The sequence below is a fragment of the Ictidomys tridecemlineatus genome, chromosome 2 (genome assembly GCF_052094955.1).
Source record: "Ictidomys tridecemlineatus isolate mIctTri1 chromosome 2, mIctTri1.hap1, whole genome shotgun sequence".
In the NCBI taxonomy this organism is placed as follows: Eukaryota; Metazoa; Chordata; class Mammalia; order Rodentia; family Sciuridae; genus Ictidomys; species Ictidomys tridecemlineatus.
This window is the reverse complement of record NC_135478.1, coordinates 42,539,286-42,556,859: the sequence shown is the minus strand read 5'-3', so window position 1 is coordinate 42,556,859 and position 17,574 is coordinate 42,539,286. Positions and strand designations below refer to the sequence as shown.

General features: G+C 43.3%; 2 protein-coding genes across 14 annotated transcripts in view; one reads left to right on the top strand and one right to left on the bottom strand.

Annotated features, from left to right (window-relative positions):
* Rftn1 (raftlin, lipid raft linker 1) overlaps nt 1-17,574 on the bottom strand; it is a 195,489-nt gene that overhangs the window by 10,787 nt on the left and 167,128 nt on the right. The window lies entirely within an intron of this gene.
* The window catches only part of Oxnad1 (oxidoreductase NAD binding domain containing 1), a 106,072-nt gene that overhangs the window by 77,061 nt on the left and 11,437 nt on the right, over nt 1-17,574 (top strand). For 2 of the 12 annotated variants that reach the window (XR_013434421.1, XR_013434423.1), the window contains one exon: nt 153-17,340. The exons of the other annotated variants lie outside the window; for them this stretch is intronic. The gene's annotated coding sequence lies outside the window, so the exon portion shown is untranslated. The remainder of the gene's footprint in view (nt 1-152; nt 17,341-17,574) is intronic. 12 annotated transcript variants of the gene reach the window in all.

Genomic DNA, 17,574 nt, shown 5'->3' with positions numbered 1-17,574 from the left:
ACACACCCCCGTGCACGCACACCCCGCGTGCACACACAGAAGCAGTTTCACCTGTACTATCCACCCTGCCATCCAGAGATGAATGCTGTCAGTGCTTTATTTCAAATTAGGATCCAGGGGACTAATACTTATCTTTCAATCTGAAAACGCAGCCCTGCTCACACAAGAAGATAACCCTAAGGTGAGGCCACTGCGCTGGGTTACTCCATGAAGGTTCACCACACCAGCTAGGCTGTGAACACCCTGGACTCCTGTTTTCTTAGCTTGTCACTGGCCTCAGAAAATATCAAACATGCATCCAGATTCCCTGTGTCCCGTGGGTGCACACGACTCATTCCTCGAGTATTTGGGAACTGCAGTGGGATGCACAGGTGAAGAACAGCACAGCCCTACTCCAGAGTTCAAAGTGCGGTCACCAAAGTACAGACTGGTCTGCTGCCAGGGCCACAGGCTTCAAATGTCAGAAAAAAGAAAGATCCAGGCCACCATCAAAGCCGGCTTTCAGGAACCTGCACAAATTACAAGATGAAGCTGGGCCTGGGGCTCCAAGCAGGGTAGGCTTCATGTGGAGGCATCAGTGTGTAGTAGCCTGGAGTGCTATGCTGGCAAGGGAAGCAGCCCTGGTGAGACTGCCTGCTGGCGGCTTTGGGAACACAATCAGCTCATCTGGCTGCCCTGCACTTGGGAGCCAGAAGGGAGGGAGGGAGATGAGAACAATCTGCCCGCCTCTTCAGACAGCTTTTAAACTTTCTGTAACTGGACACCAATCCCACTGTGCCTCCACAAGTCACCTGAGCCCTTCGCAACTAATGTATCCTTTGGGAAACTCAAATTTTCTCAAATGTATGCAGGAAGTATGGGCCTGAGCAGTGATTCTCAAAGCTTGGTCCTGGAGCAGGCAACATAGGGGCCTTTCCTGGAACTTTTGAGAAATAGATTCTTGGGGCCCAGCTGAAACCCACTAATCAGAAACTCTGGGAATGGGCCCCTGGAATCAGTGTTTTAAAGAGCTCCTCTCAATAGTTCTTATACAGATATGCATGAAATCACTGCCTGGATATCTCTTAGGTCCCTTCTGGGGGAGAGAGTCTAATTCTGCAGCCAGAATCTATCAGCTGTCACTCCCAATCTAAGCTTTCCCATTATTCTCCATATAAAGAAGAAAAAAATAGATGGACTTTTAAAGGATCAACTGTCTGAGAAATGATGATGAGGGCAGAGTGTTGAGCTGGAAGGGGATTCAGGGAAGAGAGAAGGAAGAAAGAGAACAATGTCATCAGTTTATGGAAGGGTGCAGCAGAGAATGCCATTGTGGCCCCTCCCCAAGCCCCAGTCACCAGAGATGGCTCAACACTTGGCCAGCAGGCTCCTTTCTGCAGTCCCCCTGGGCACACAGGTGCCTCCCTTCCAGCCCAGCACCCTTGGCCAGTACCCCTTCTGCCAGGCTGGAGGAAGAACCCTGTGGCTATTGTATCCAGAGATTCCCCTGCCCCCATGCCTGTGTTCCCGGTCTAAAGAGAGAAAGGAGGAAAAAAAAATTTAAATCCACATTCTCCAGCTTTGCGAGGTTATGATTACTTGGGCCTATCAAGAATAACCTTCCCACTTTATCAAGCACTGTGACAAACCCACCACAATCAGACAGTAGCCATAGCAACCAGGACAAGCTTTGGCGCCTCACAAAGCCCTGAGTGGCAGAATGGAGTCCTTTTATTGGTGGCTGTACCCTGGCCCGGTTTTCTCTGCGTGAGCCCAGAGCTGCAAGACAATGAACGACCCCTGCCGCAGCCTGACCCGCCTGTTCAGACGGGCCTCACCAGGGTGGCTTCTATTTTGCTTCCATTTTATTTCATTTTGTCACTATCTTAAAGAGAAAAACAGCAGGATTTCGCCCAAACAGTTTTTTTCCCCTCTCAGGGTGGGAGATGTCAGCCAGAGGGTGCAGAATCATAAAGACCAAAAGGACAAGGGAAAACACAGCAAAACATTACTGGTCCTTGGGAGGGTTCAATCCCAAGTGTTAATTCCTGGTCATCAATCACGTGGTGAGTTGATGAGTGAAATTAAAAAAAATGGTAGAGGTGAGGTACGACTCTGCCAGGCTCTCCCACTCCAAATATTTGGGCCGTCTCCATGTAATTAATGTTCAATGTGGCTTTCCATAAGCATCTATCAAAGGCAGTTTGCATATTATCAATGCAGCAAGACGACAGTATTTCTAAAACACGAGATGAGCCCCGTGCAGAAGACACTTTTAAGTCCATTAGCTAAGAAAGGTGGTAGGAAACGGATCTGGATGGAAGGCTCACTTTGATCTGCTTTTTTGTGACACTCTAGTGAGGAGAAGAAGAAAGCAGCAACCGGCACTCCAAAGCCAGCCTGCTTATCAAACGAAAAGACATTTCTTTCTGTGAGTCAGAGCAAAAATTTTAATTAACTCTCCACTCTCTTGTGGTGGATACGTAATCTCCCATCACACCTGGAGTGTTAAAAAAAAAAAAAAGTGGAGCATGTCCTGTGGTTTTTCAACTTGTATAAAAGGAATTCATTTGTATTTATGGCTCTTTTCCCCCTTTGTTCCCTGTAATTTCTCCAGTGGTTGCAAATCAGCTAAGGAAACAGACATCCAACACAGCCTTCCCTTAACCCTGTAAAAATGTAACAATATAGAGTTTAGTAAGAAATGCATTTGTCTTTTGATAATTTTTAAAGATCCTCTGTGCCAGCAAAAGAATGAGGAAGTCACATATTGGTCCAGTGAGAAAGTTCATGCTTTCAAATACAGTTTGCCCTTTCCTAATAACTTAAACTCTAGAAGTCAAAAAAATAATAATTTGATTACATAAAAATCCATCTGCGTGACAAAAGACAACATTCACAAGTTCAAAAGACGAATGAAGAAATGGGAAGATATTTGTAGTCATATTATAGCTAAAAAAGCGCCTCTAGAAATTGATAGGCAAAAAGTCCAGTAATCTCAAGTTTTTCAATTGGACAAGGATTTGAAGATCAAAGAAAAGGAAAATCAAATGGTCATTAAGCACGTGAAGAAAAAAGCAGACTCTAAAAGAAATGCATATTAAACTACCCTGAGATACTGTTTTCTTACCTATCAAACTGGTTGTTTTTAAAAAAAACAAAAACAAAAACAAAAAAAAACCCTTCAAGTTTGACAACGGACTTTGTTGACAAGACTGTCGGGAAGCAACCATTTTATCACATTGCTGATGAGAGGGCAAACTAAGTCAACCCTTGGGGAGGACAATTTGACAGTTTCTCTCAAAATTATAAATACATTTAACCTTAGACCTAACAATCTCATTTCTGGGAATTTATTTTTTTTGTGTGTGTGTGTATATATTATATGAAAATGTACAAAGATGTTCACTGGAAAACTGTAATAGCAAGATACTGGAAAAAAAACCCAAGTGCCCATCAGTGTTAGGCTTGTTAACTTGGTATGTTTTCATACAGAGGCTGGAGGAACTGGGAATTAGTGGCTGCTCATGTGTTGACCCAGAGCATACAGGACAAGGGGGGACAATGAGAGGAAAGAATTCCCTTCCAAACACACTAAAGTTGAGGAACCTGTAAAGATGTCTTGCAGAAAATGAAACTGCATGAAGGTAGACAGAATAACAGCCTCCAAAGATGACTACACCCTAATCTCCAGAGCCTGTGAATGTGTTCCCTTACATGGTAAAAACAAGATTTGGAAACATTTTGAGTGGGACTGCAAATTAGTACAAACATGTGGAAATCAATATAGAGATTTCTCAGGACTAGGAGTAGAACTACCATATGAGCCAACTATCTCATGCTTTAGTAAGAGCTGAGATTGGCATACAACAGTGATACCTGCATCCCAATGCTTAGTGCAGCATAATTCGGAATAGCCAAGTTAAGGAACCAGCCCAGGTATATGTCAGCAGGTGAATGGATAAAGAAAATGTGGTATATATCCACAATGGTGTTCTACTCAGCCATAAAGGGGAGTGAAATTATGTCATTTCCTGGTAAATGGGTGGAACTAAAGAACATCATTCTAAGTGAAATCAACCAGGCACAGAAAGTGAAGGATTGACTGTTTTCTCCTCCTAGGTGGAAGCTAGAGAGATATAAAGACTAAGGAAAGGTGGATCTCATGAAAATAGAAGAGAAAACAGTAGAGGAAGGGGATAAGGGGGAGGACAAGAGAGGGACTGCAGAATGAAATTAACCAAATTATGGACATGTATGAATCCCACTTTTATGAATAATAACAACATACTAATTAAAAAATAATAGACTAGTGGAGTAGAGGAAGAGGATTAGGAGAGGGAGGAGGGAAAGGAAAAGGGAAAATATTGGGGAATGAGATGGATCAAATTATGTTATGTGCATTTATAACAAACCCTACTGTTCTGTATAACTATAGCACTAATAAAGACATAATAAAAAAGATTTGGCAAATGTGATTAACTTCAGAATCTTGACATGGACAGTTTATCCTGGATTACTTTGGGTGGAGCCAGTGTAGTAACAAAGGCAGGAGAGTCAGAATCAGAGATGTGATGAGAGAAGCAGAGGCCAGAGTGATACCAGGAAGGGGCCACAAGACAAGGAACATGGGCAGGTTCTAGAAGCTAGGAAGGACTCCTTGATCCTTGAATCTCAAAAAACAATGTGGTCCTGGCAACATTTCGACTTTATCCCCTTGTACCCATTTCAGACTTCTGATCTCTGGATAACGAACTTTTGTTGTTTCAAGCCACTAAACTTGTAGTAATTGGATATAGCAGCAAAAAGAAACTAATCCACAGCCCAATGTCAGGCAACGCTTAGAGTGGAGATAAGAACTTGGAGGCATTGGCCAGCACAGGATGAAGCTAAGGACCAGGTTTCCTGGTGAGGGGCATGAGCCGAAGATGACATGAGCCACAGTGGTGCATAGGCAGGTGAAGGTCCACAAGGAAAGTGGAGACTCACAGGTAAGGCAGGAGGAGAATGCCAAGCTGAAAGAGAACATTTTACTTCTATGATCAAATGCAAAGTGGATGTTACAAAGTTGGGGGGCTTGCAGAAAACTCAGCATGTCCATCCCTCAGCACCCTAAAGAGTAAGAGTATGCCTGGCACCACAATTCATTCATCAGTCTCAACATTCAGTGAACCTGGCTCTGGGCTGGGCACTTGGATGCAAAGATGTGTGAGCTTTTCTGTCCCAGGAGAAGCCAGGCCAGGGGATGGGGAGAACGGCCACATGGCTCCCCACCAGACAGAAGCTCATGCAGGCATGGGGGAGGGAAGGAAAGAAGTGATGGCTTGCCCCTCCATCCTCTCTGGATAAAGCGCACACCCCTCTGGAGCCAGCCACCCGGCAGACCTGCCCGCCTCACTCTCGTCCTCCTCCGGGCCACCACTGTGCCTGCCAGCCAGGGGGAGGGACAGGCGGTACTGGCCGGCTGGAGATGTTGTTTTCCTCTTTGTCTTACACACAATGCCCCAGAAAAACATTTTGCTGATATGTAATTAGGCCAACATAATAGAGTCTAAGAGAGCAGTCATCTCATTTTCCACAACTTTGGCTTTCAAAATGTTCAAAGAGAATAAAAAGAAAAAAAACAAAGAGAAAAAAGAGAAAAAAGCTTAGTTCTTAGATGTAGAAAAGGGGGCAGATGAAAATACATGTAGCATGTAGAAAGCTTCAGTTCCAAGACTCCTTGCCCACCCCTGCTGGTGAATTCACATCTTTGCTTGATTTACTGCACCACACGCATAGGGCAGCTCACTCCACCATAGCATTTTAGGAACTCGACAGGATAATGGATAATAGTTTGGGTAATAGTTATTATTATTTGAAGTACACTGTTTACAAAAATGGTCTCAATTACGATCTCCCCGAGAAGGCCACTTTACGTTACTGGACAGCTTCTTGCATAAAGACCATTTCTCCACCTCTAGAATCCTGGCTGGTCTTAGAACTTGCTCTGACAAAATGAATCTGGCAGATGAGATGATGGGAGTTCTGAACCCAGGCCTCAGGGGACCTTGCTACATCTGCCTGCTCTCAGGGACCTTGCTCCTGCCATGAGGACAAGCCCAGGCTAGTTCATCGGGTGATGCCAGACACAAAAGGCCCAGAGCATCAGCAAACATGTGGGAGATGCCATCTTGGACCCACCCACCAGCCAGACAACCACTATGTGAGTCTTGGTGAGATCGGTGGAGACTCACCCATATGAACAAGATCCCAGCCAACCACCATTTTTATTTTTTTATACTAGAGATTTAACCCAGGGGAGCTTTACTACTGAGCCACATCCCCATTCCTTTTTGAGACAGGGTCTAAGTTGCTGAAGCTTTTGAATTTAAGATCCTCTTGCCTCTGCCTCCCAAGTTGCTACGTCTGCAGGCATGTGCCACCGCACCCAGCCTCCCTTGCTATTTTAAATCACTGTGCTTTGGGGTGCTTTACTACATGACAGAAGCTAACCTGTATTTTATTCTAGGGAGAGCCAACTAACCAAGCCAACCTTTAAGAGGAAAATCTTTGTAGAAGTCTCCTTGATATGGAACACACAGACCTGAGTGGAGAGGAGCAAGAAGGGAATACGTCTATAAAACAGGCCCACTGTGTGACAGCACATGCTTCCTTTTCCAAGAAGCAATTTGCCTACACTCCTGCCTGCCTTAAGTAGCTAGAATATGTCACATTCCTCAGCAAACTGAGGAGAAATAAAGGTGAAATTTAGGCCTGAAATAATGTCATTAAGAGAACACAAGATGTCCTAAAGGATAGACTTTTGTGACCCTTTCCACAGACCAGATCCCGGAACTCAAGGAGATAAGGATAATTCTACCTAACCATAAAATCTAAGAATTTATGGTTAAGAATTCAATTAGAACCAGTCAGTATGGGCCAAAGAGACCTAGAGTTGTCATGTCAGTAGGAACTTGAAAGTCTGATGTCATCCTGCTGTCATCAAAAGTCAAGAGGTAGACCTGGGCTGGACTCTCTGGAAGCTTCTCTGAGAACCCCACTAAAACTAGAAGGCAGGAGAGACACCTTGAGTGTCTTCTTTCACTCTTTCTCATCCCTCCTACCAAACTCATTGCCTGTTTCTCTGAGAAACATGCCTCAAATCTTTCTGACCCGACTGCAAGAAGGAGGGCCTACACACTGCCTCAGTTCCCCAGAATGTCCTAGCCATTTAACAACCTTATTTGATTTAAGAGAAATAAATAACATACCTACCCTTGGAAGGGACTCGGCATTGCCAGTTTTTCACCATGCTTGATGCTGGCACACCTAGCCTTCACTTCCTCCATGCCAGACACATGGTGACCTTGCATTACCTCTGGAGGCCTCGTGTCTAATGGATGGTAACCCACCATGAGGCCCAGCAGTGCCATCAGCCTACCCTGAGTGCAAGAGATAAAAACCCAGCGTCCTAGCTTAAGCTGCTGCTGCCCTAGCTTCTCTGAAAGCGCCATGCCAAACTGGCAGGAAAACCAAACCTGCGCGTGTAAGATAACAGTGCCCTGGATTCTGGGACACACTGGTGATCCGCTTCTGGAATGCGTGGTTTCCTTGAAGTCATATACTTGGAAAGCAGGTAGGGCAATGAAGTGAAGGGATGGTGGGTGGGAGACTGACTGCTGTACCCTTTATCAGAGCTGGTTGCAGGCACGCGCCTGTGTGGGAGAGGCAGGCACCAGGGAAGGATCCCTGGTTTCAGGAAAGGAAAGGCTGGATGTTTGGAGGTCAAGAGGGTGGTGGCTGGGGGCAGACTCCAGCCATCGGTAGGGACAGATGCTGTGGTTGTGTGTGTAAACAGTTCAGCAACTCAAAGCTGTTAGATTCTGCAAGCCACTCACTCAGACGGGGCTGGGAGCCTCCCAGAGCTGACACTTTACATACTGCATAGGGGTGGGGGCAGCTTTGTTTGATGACAATTAAACAAGAAACATTTTCTCCATCCAGAGACTTGCCAAATCCCTCCCACTTGCTTTGATGAGTGGGAGGAAATTAGACTTTCTGGGAGTCAATGAGATTTATCACTTCATTACTCTCTCTTTAGACAACAGGAGAGGGATAGTTTTCACCTTTCTAATTTTTCACCTTCTCTGCTAGCTAAGAAAGAAAGAAAGGATTGGGGGGGGAAGAAATTTCCTTAAGTATACAATTAAAAATATTTATTTTGGAGAGGAGGGGTGGGAAAGGAAACCAGAAACTGTCACATTGTCACCTTTGACCATAGATCCTGACAGCTTACCAATAATCATAAAATGGTAATCCAGGAGATGTCTTTGAATAAAGGTTAGTTCAAAATCTTAAGAAGGAAATGGAAATGAAAGGGTTGTTCCACTGTCCAAGTTAACAAGGGACAGAGCCACACAAAGTACCTGTGATTTTTCTCACCCTGACTTTCTCCTCCTGGTATACTTGAGGTGCCACATTCCTAATCAGCATCAGGGCAATCACAAATTGGTCAATATTCTCTTTGTGGTGACCCAACTGTCAGCATCTTGTTGCTATGGTTACCACCCATCTAACTCAACCCTTCCTCCTGCTCCCCTCTCCTCAAACCAAATTACACTGTGCTAATCCCACAGCATGTCCTCCAAAGACCCTGCTCCTGGTAAGTGCACGTCTATTAGGGCTTCTGAGACACCGGGAACCTCCAGCTGGAATATACAGCCTTCAGGACATGTCAGACCCCTGATTGTAAATGACCCCCCACTGCCACGAGCCCAGCAATCTACCTCCCACTCTCTCCAGCTCCCAGCTCTGACAGGGATAAATCCACCAGAGCCTGTAACAGATGCACTGCTGGGTTCCCATCAGCATCTGGACTGTGACCTGGCAAAGGACAAGCTAATGAAGAAAAAAACAAAGTCAAGAAAATTAAAATGGTCTCAGAGTTTGGACCGATCTAGAAAATCCTCCTCCTGCCCTCCTGCCCTACCATTTAGCACATCAATCATGCTTAGCATTTGTTTTCTATTTATTCCCATCTCCTGCCCAGGAGCTCAGTCTTCCTGAAGGCAAGGAGTTTATCATGTTCCCAATAAATCCACACCCCGACTTAGGGAAGCAACTCCTCAATAATTAGCTGAATAAATAATTATTAGTTGACTAATTAGATGAATAATGAATGCACCCATCCTAGCATTTTGAGGGTAGGTTCTGCCACAATGTCTTGTCTTCTCAAAGTCTTATCAAAGTTCTCGCAAATCACTTCTACCAAGGTTTGAGTTTGTTCCTGGAAATCTGAATTTATCTGCCACAATGCTGCATTACCATTTTTCTGGGCATCTGTAGATGGAAGTAGGAAGTATATATACACAAGAAAATTATAAGCAGAGAGTCACATGCTGGTCACCAAGCACCAAGGCCACTGGGCATTTTCATAAACAAGTTATAAAACTGGCTACACACAAATTCATCCCTTCCCTGCTTCTGAGTCACAGACTGCACTAACAGGAGGTAACATCTATTTCTCCAACTTGACTCTGAACTTGGTTTTGTGACTTTCTTTAATCAAAGAGACAATAACAAATGTGAAACAAACTGAGGCATGAAATAAGCTAGCACTTTGGGGCTTGCCTGTTTGCTGCTCTTGAGAACACTCTGTGACTTCATCCTGTGACGAATCCCAGGCCAGTCTATGGGTATTAAGTTACATGTGGCTCTGGTGCCCTAGCCAACAGCCAGTCAAGTGCTAGACACAAGTGAGGCCATGCTAGATCATCCAGACATCAGCTGACAGAAGGACACAGCAGAGAGCAGCCAACCTGCCCTAGAAAACAATTTCCTAGCCAACAAAAAGAATCATGAGTCAAATCAATGATTATTGGAAGCCACTAAGTTTAGAATGGTTATTACACAACAAAAACTGATTAAGTCTAGAAAACAAAATATTCAGCAAACATTTAATAAGATACAAGTCTACGTGGTTCTCTCAACGTAACTGTCTACTTATCAGAAGGTGACTGAAGAATTCTATGGCCCTAATAGATTTTTAAATAGGATGATGCTTTTGTGCAAATTCTTACCTCTTGATTTCTTGCCCAAACCCTTTTCTCAACAATATCAAGAATTTTCAAGGTAAAATTGAAGGTAAAATTTGTTTCCATGGGATAAAAGTTCACTATAGTAGTTTTAAAAAGTAAGGCCCTCTCTGCTACCATGGTAATCCTAGCTACTGGTGTGGCTGAGGCAGGAGGACTGCAAGTTCGAAGCCAGCCTGGGCAACTATAGTGAGGACCCCGTCTCAAAAAAAAAAAAGAAGAAGAAGAACAAAACAGGCAGTGGTGCTGCTGAGGATGTAGCCTGGTGACATAGTACCCTTGGGTGCAACCCCCAGTACCACATAAAATGAAATGAAATAAAAAGTAAGGACCACAAGAGAACTAGACAGCAAGCCATAAACTGAGACAAAATATTTTCAAAAGACATATTAAGGACTATACAAATAACTCTCAAGATTGAACATGATAAAACAACAATCCAATTAAAAATGGGCAAAAGATCTGAACAGACACCTTACCAACATAGATATCTATTGATGGTGAGTTAGCATGTGAAAAGATGCTCAACATATGTCATTAGGAAAATGCAAATTAAAACAACACACCTATTACGTGGCCAAAATCCAAGACATTAATACCAAATGCAGACTAGGGTATTGAGCAACAGGCATTGCTAGTGAGAATGCAAAATGGTATAAAAGTGGTTTGGAAGATAGTTTATCAGTTTCTTACAAAACGAAATATACTCTTACCATATATCAGCAATCACATTCCCTGGAATTTACACAAATGAGCTGAAAACATTTGTTCACACAGAAGCCTGTACTTAGATGTTTATATTAGCTCTATTCATAACAGTCAAAACTTGGAAGCAACCAAGATGTCCTTGGTTGATAAATGGATAAACCATGGAAATCCAGACCACGAAAAATAATTCGTCACTAAAAAAGAAATGAGCTACCAAGCCATGAAAGACATGGAGGAAACTTAAGTCCATGTTACTAAGTGAAAGAAGCCAATCTGATAAGGGTATTTACTGTACAATTCCAACTCTGGAGAAGATAGAACTATGGAGATAATAACATGATCAGTAATGCACATTATAGGCACAATGGCACACACCTATAATCCCAGCAGCTCGGGAGGCTGAAGCAGGAAGATCGCCAGCCTCAGCAAAAGTGAGGCACTAAGCAACTCAGTGAGATCCTCTCTTTAAATTAAATACAAAATAGGGCTGCAGATGTGGCCCAGTAGTCGAGCACCCTTGAGTTCAATCCCTGGCACTCCTTGTCCACCCTTGCCCCACCCCCAAGAAAAAAAGAATGATCAGTAGGTTCCAGGGATAGGGGTGGAGAGGAGGGATGGATAGGTAGACTGCACAGGGATTTTAGGGCAGTGAAAATTCTGTCTGATACAATGAGGGTGGATCCATGCCATTATACATTTGTTAAAACCCACAGAATAGAGCTGGAGACATAGTAAGTGGAAGTGCACTTGCTTAGTATGTGTGAGGCCCTGGGTTCCATACCCAACACTACTCAAAAACAAACAATAAAAACCCTCCTACAACCAATGGAGTACACAACACCAAGAGTAAACTCTAACATAAGCTATGACTCCTGGTTATCACTGACTGTCCAATGTAGGTTCACCTGTTTTAACAAATGTACACCATGGTGTGGGTGGTGGACGCTGGGGGAGGCTACACTTGTGTGGGCAGAGGAAACACAGGAATTCTCTGTAGTTTTAAGTTCAGTTCAATTTTGTCGTGAACCTAAAGCTGCTCTAAAGTATAAAGCTAATTTTTTAAAAAAGCAAGGATTTTTAAATCAAAACTGATAATGAATTACAATGATAAAGGATGTCCAGGATTTATAGGGGCAAGAAAACTAAAGACACTGAAAATCCACCAGTGAGAAACTAGTTAAATAACACAATTGTTCATCAACGGGAGTTTTTTACGGCCATGACAAATGATGAAGTAAAAGCCTACATAATGACATAGAAACATTTTCAGAATATACCATTGCATACAAAATTTATAGTAGTATTAAAGGTATGATTCCATTTTTTTTAAAAGGGTATAACCGTAGAGAAAATATACACAGGAAGGATATACACCAGGATATGTGGCCGTCTTCTCCGTGATGATGAGATTAAGACTATTTTTCCTTTTTCTTATTTGTATTTTTAAAATTATCTTTAATGACCAGTTATCACTTTTTTTCAACTGCTTTATTGATATAATTGAAATATCCTAAAATTCACCCAGGTAATGTCTACAATTATACACTTGGTATTATATTTACAGAACTGTGCAAAAGTCACCACAATCTAAGTTTATAACATTTTTCTGCCTGTACCTGCTAGCAGCCATTCTCCACTCCCCTACTTATCCTCAGACAACCACTAACCTACTTTCTGTCTCCATAGATTTGCCCAATCTGGACATTGCATATAAATGGACTCAGATAATGTAATCTTCTGTAACTGGATTCTTTAACTTGGGCAAATGTTCAAGATTCATCTATGATGGAGCAAGTATCAGCATTTTATTCTTTTTCATGCCATATAATATTCCATTATAAGGTACCACATTTTATTTATTCATCACAAATGAACATTTAGGGTGCTTCCACTTTGGGGGTATTATGAATAAAGCTGCTATAAACATTGACCTACAGGTCTTCACTTGGACATGTTTTCACTTTCCTTGGATATAGGCCTAGGAGTGAAACTGAACAGTTACATGATAACCATGTTTAACATTTTGAGTAACTGTCCACTTAATACTTTTGTAAAAAGAAAAATTTAAAATTAAAACATAAAACCTCTTGAGCCTTCTTAGGTCTAATCTTCCATGGGATATAAGCAGAGAGAATACCTTCTTCAACCTCAGCCAGAGTGTGTTTCAGAAACCCCTTAAAGAGAACATGGATTTAAAAGCAATGGATCAACCATGCATCCAAACTTATTAAAGCTGGAAGGCATGAGGTGGTCCTGCAGTCCAGTGGCTCTTGGGCCTGACTGAAATTTTTTTTATACATAAATCCCCAATCCCCACCTGCATACCTACTGACTCAGGATCTCCAGTGGGGACAGGGAGACTTGGGGATGCACATTTTCAACAAGCCCATGGTGAATCTTGAGGATTGACATGGTTTGGGAACCATTGCTCTAGCCCTTCCTGCCCACCTGAATCTTACCAGTATCTGGGAGTTGACAACCCCAGGCCCCAGCCACTGCTGATGAATTCCACATTCACTCTTTGGTTGAACCTAGTTTCTCTGTCAAAGTCAACAGAAATAGAATCTATACCTTTTATTGCAAGTCAGCCCTTCAAAGATACAAAGTCAGCTACCTGGCTGCCCTTGCTTTTTCCTCCTCTAAAATAAGTATGCCCAGTGGTTTTCAACCATTTCCAGGCATAACCTCCACCCGTCTGTCCATGCTTTTCATCAAACATGGTGGTCATGGTAGAGCACGAGACTCCAAGACAGTAAGTCAGCCACAGACTGAAGAACACGGGGATCGGTACCTCCTGTGTACATTTTCAGAAATATGACCAAAATCACCTTTTCAAAGCAACCTCATTCAATAATTATTTCAGCCAATGTTTGTTAAAAACCTTTTATACAAAGGGGAACTCCCAGTTTGGCACAGCCCAGAGCATTTGGAGGGGAGTAGCAGGTACATTCTTGCATTAAACTTTTTCATTAAAACTGCTGTCAAATCAGATATTGCCCGTTCTGTATTATTGATTCTTTTCATTTAAATGCAATTGATTTTTTTATACTTAAATGTGTCCTTATTACATTTTATTGGACATGTTTTAGGTCCAGCATTCAAAAACTAACAGATAATGAGATTGGAAAGGGTTTAAGAAGCACAGTAAGCCAACCCCCCTGCCCCCCACAAAAGGCATCTAGATCAGTCATTTTCAAGTTTCTTGTGTTTTTTTGTTTTTTGTTTTTTGTTTTTAAAGTAGTGGGATGCTTTCCATAGCATCGGCTATCATCTTAGGTACCCAACATGTAAAAACAGATAAATCCAGCTGGGAGAGGTGTTGCAGGCCTGTAATCCCAGCTGCTTGGGAGGCTGAGGTAGAATAATTGTAAGTTTGAGGCTAGTCTGAACAATTCAGCGAGAAAACGGGTTGTAGTTAAGTTGTACAGCAACGCAGGCTCAATCCCCAACACCACAAAAACAAAACCAGGTAAATTTAGAAAAAGCAGCTCTGGTTGACACTGACATGTGTGCATTATCCAGAGCCTTCTCCAACCCTCATATCAAATGTGCCTTTGACCTTCGCCTACCTATGTCCAACTGGAATGCTTCTTTATATCCAAGAGCATTATTTAGATTCTCATGGTCACCCAGGATATCCCGTGGCCTCCTATCTTGGGTCTCTGGCAGGAATATTTTCTAGACCTCAGCACAAGACCCAGAGAAAGGGCAAGGCCCAGGATGACATCATAGGCCCCATGAACAAAGATCTTCCTCTAGTTAAAGCACGTCTTTGCTGAATATAGATTCTCAACCAGTCATACTCCATACATAGCCCCCCCCAACTTTTAATTTAGCTTTATTAAAATTCTTGGCCAAGTGAATATAAGAAGAACATATTCCACTGCATGGTATTAACTAAACAACTATAAGAACACCCAGCCCTTTAGGTTCACTGATACATCAGTTCTCTTTGGAGAACCATTTGCTCTGTCTTCACCTTGGCTCTTAAACTGCCTATGCACTTGAGAAGTTATTATAGGGGGCCTGCATTAGTCCATTTTCTATTGCTATAACAAAATACCTGAGGCTGGGTACTTTATAAAAAGATTTCTTTAGCTCACAGTTTTGGAGCCTGACTATCCAAGATCAGAGAACTTCATTTGTTCAACCTCTAGTGAGGGCCCCCTGGGCTGGTCACAACATGGCAGAGAATCAAAGGAAACCGGTTGCTTGCAGACAGAGCCAAGCATGTGGGAAAGCTTCACTTTATAACTACCTGCTTCCACAAGAACTTACTCTGAGTAAGTTCCCTTTCAAGGGCAATGTCTCCCTTACCTAATTACTTTACACTAGGTCTACCTCTTAAATATTCTCAACACCAGCACACTGGGGACCAAGCTTCCAGTACATGAACCTTTTGGGGACAAATCACATCCAAGCCACAGCAAGCCCCCATGGAAAGCCTGAGAAGCAATGTTCAGCCCCTCTGAACAAAGACCAGCTCCTAGCTCCCATCAGCAAGGAAACAAGGATCTCAACCTGAAACCATAAGGAATGGAATTTGCCCACATACTGGAGTGAAGCTGGATGTGAAATTTACCCCAGTGCCTCCAATCAGGAGCCCTGACCTGGAGATGCCCAATTTCGACCTTGTAAGACACTCAGTAGGACTGGGGAGAGCACTTGCCTAGCATGTGCACGACCCCGAGTTCAATACCTAGAACCACCACCACTACCACAACCAAAAGCCCTAACTTGAAGACCCTGTAAAATAATCAATGTATGTGTATAAATGTTTTATAGAAAAATCTCCCGCTCTCTTAAGCTCAAACACACTGGGAAAACACAAAGATCAAGCCCTTCTTATCACCATGTTAATAGTTAATCTTATGTGTCAACTTGTTAGAAATGCCTAGATATCTTATTAAACATTATTTCTAGGTGTCTATGAGGGTGTTTCTGGAATAGATTAGCATTTAAATTGGTAGTGTGAGTGGAGCAGATGGCCCTCCCCAGTGTGCGTGGGGACCCGGGAACAGGAAGACTGAGGAAGGCTGCATTCCCTCTGCCTGCCTGAGCTGGGGCGGTCTTCTCCCCTTGATGCTACTGTCTCTCAGAGCTTGGGACCTGGCCTAGGACCTTCCCCACCTACCTATAGCTCTCAGACCTTTAAACTACGCCACTGGCTTCCCTGGGTCTACAGCTTGCAGACTGTAAGACAGCCTCCATAACTGCATGAGCCAAAGCCTTTTTTTGAGGTGGGGGGGCATGCCTGTAATCCCAGTGGCTAGGGAGGCTGAGGCAGGAGGATCACAAGTTCAAAGCCAGTCTCCACAAAAGCAAGGGGCTAAGCAACTCAGTGAGACCCTGTCTCTAAATAAAATACAAAATAAGGCTGGGGATGTGGCTCAGTGCTCAAGAAAGTACCTCTCTAAAACAAAGCCTTCTAATAAATACCCTACATGTCACAGAGACAGAGACAGAGCGCACACATGTACGTGTGTGTGTGTGTGTTGTGTGTGTGTATAACCACATACACAATCACCCATTGGTTCTGCCCTTCTGCAGAGCCCCGACTCATACAACCCTTCTTACATGGCATACGCTCAAAGTTTTAAGCATACTATTTTTCAACACTGCCCTTGTCAAAGGATTTAAAACCATGGTCACTTCTTCCACCCTCTCTTCCTTTACAAAAAGACTCTGCATTAACTTTACCCCATGATCTTCACCAGAGCAGATACTTCCTCTCCCCTCTCATCCACTTTAAAAGTACCTGTGATTTAGGGTCTTACACCACCCTAAAGTTTGATACCAAAGAGAAACTGCTGATGGGTATGGAAAGGCTGGGGAGCGGGGTGTCATTTTTCGCCAGGGCACTCCTTCCACTGAGTTAACAGGAACGAATCCTTCCTGCCAGAATTTCCTCCACATATCATGTGTCACAGTTGCTGACACACAGTAGGAAATCAGTATTTGCTTGTAAAATAAAAATTGTAAATGGTCTAACTTGATCTTATTTGGACAAGAAGCGGAATATGGATATCAGAATGGAGTTTATGGAAGAAAAAGGTGCAAATAGAGATTAAAAGTCAAAATTCTTCCTTTTTATCATTTCCTTGTGTAAGCTCCCAACAAGTCCAGTCTTCCAAGCACCTGTAGGAGAATCCTTTGCTTTTCTGGTCCCACTCAGTGGCAAATACTGTTGGCAACCAGAGCCAATAGCTTCTGGATACCCAAGGCCCCCTTCCCAGCTGACACACCCTCTCCAGCCCCAGGTGACTCAGCCTTGGCCAAGGGAAACTCAGCTGAGGATTCTGGGAAAGATTCTTACTTGCCAATAAGAATGGACACATAGCAGGAAAACACTGCTTCTGCTCTTTACAGTGGTCATTATGTTCACCTGTGACATCTGGATCTGCTATAGCCACTGTATGACTAGGATCATGAGGAGAGTGCTGGAAGAGAAGCTGAGGACCAGTATGCAGAAAGGTCACAGTACCTGGGTCCCTTAGGATATCCTTAAGCTGCTGGAATAAAGCTCACTCTGCAACCACCTTGCCTTCTTCCAAATTATCCTGTTCTGTGAGAGGAGGTGAGACATACCCACTGCCTAAGACATTTTTAGTTGGGACGACTGCCCTTGTTCTCTGGCCTTGGCACCTCTTCCCAAGGCCTTTTTCCCATTCTGATCCATCTCTTCAAACCACATGATTTCAGGAGCAGTTATCCTGATACATTACACTGAGCAAATCCCTACCCCGGCTTCCTTTAGCCCACTGCTAGAAGTCTAGGACCTTTCCACCACCACCAAGTTCTCTCCAACTCT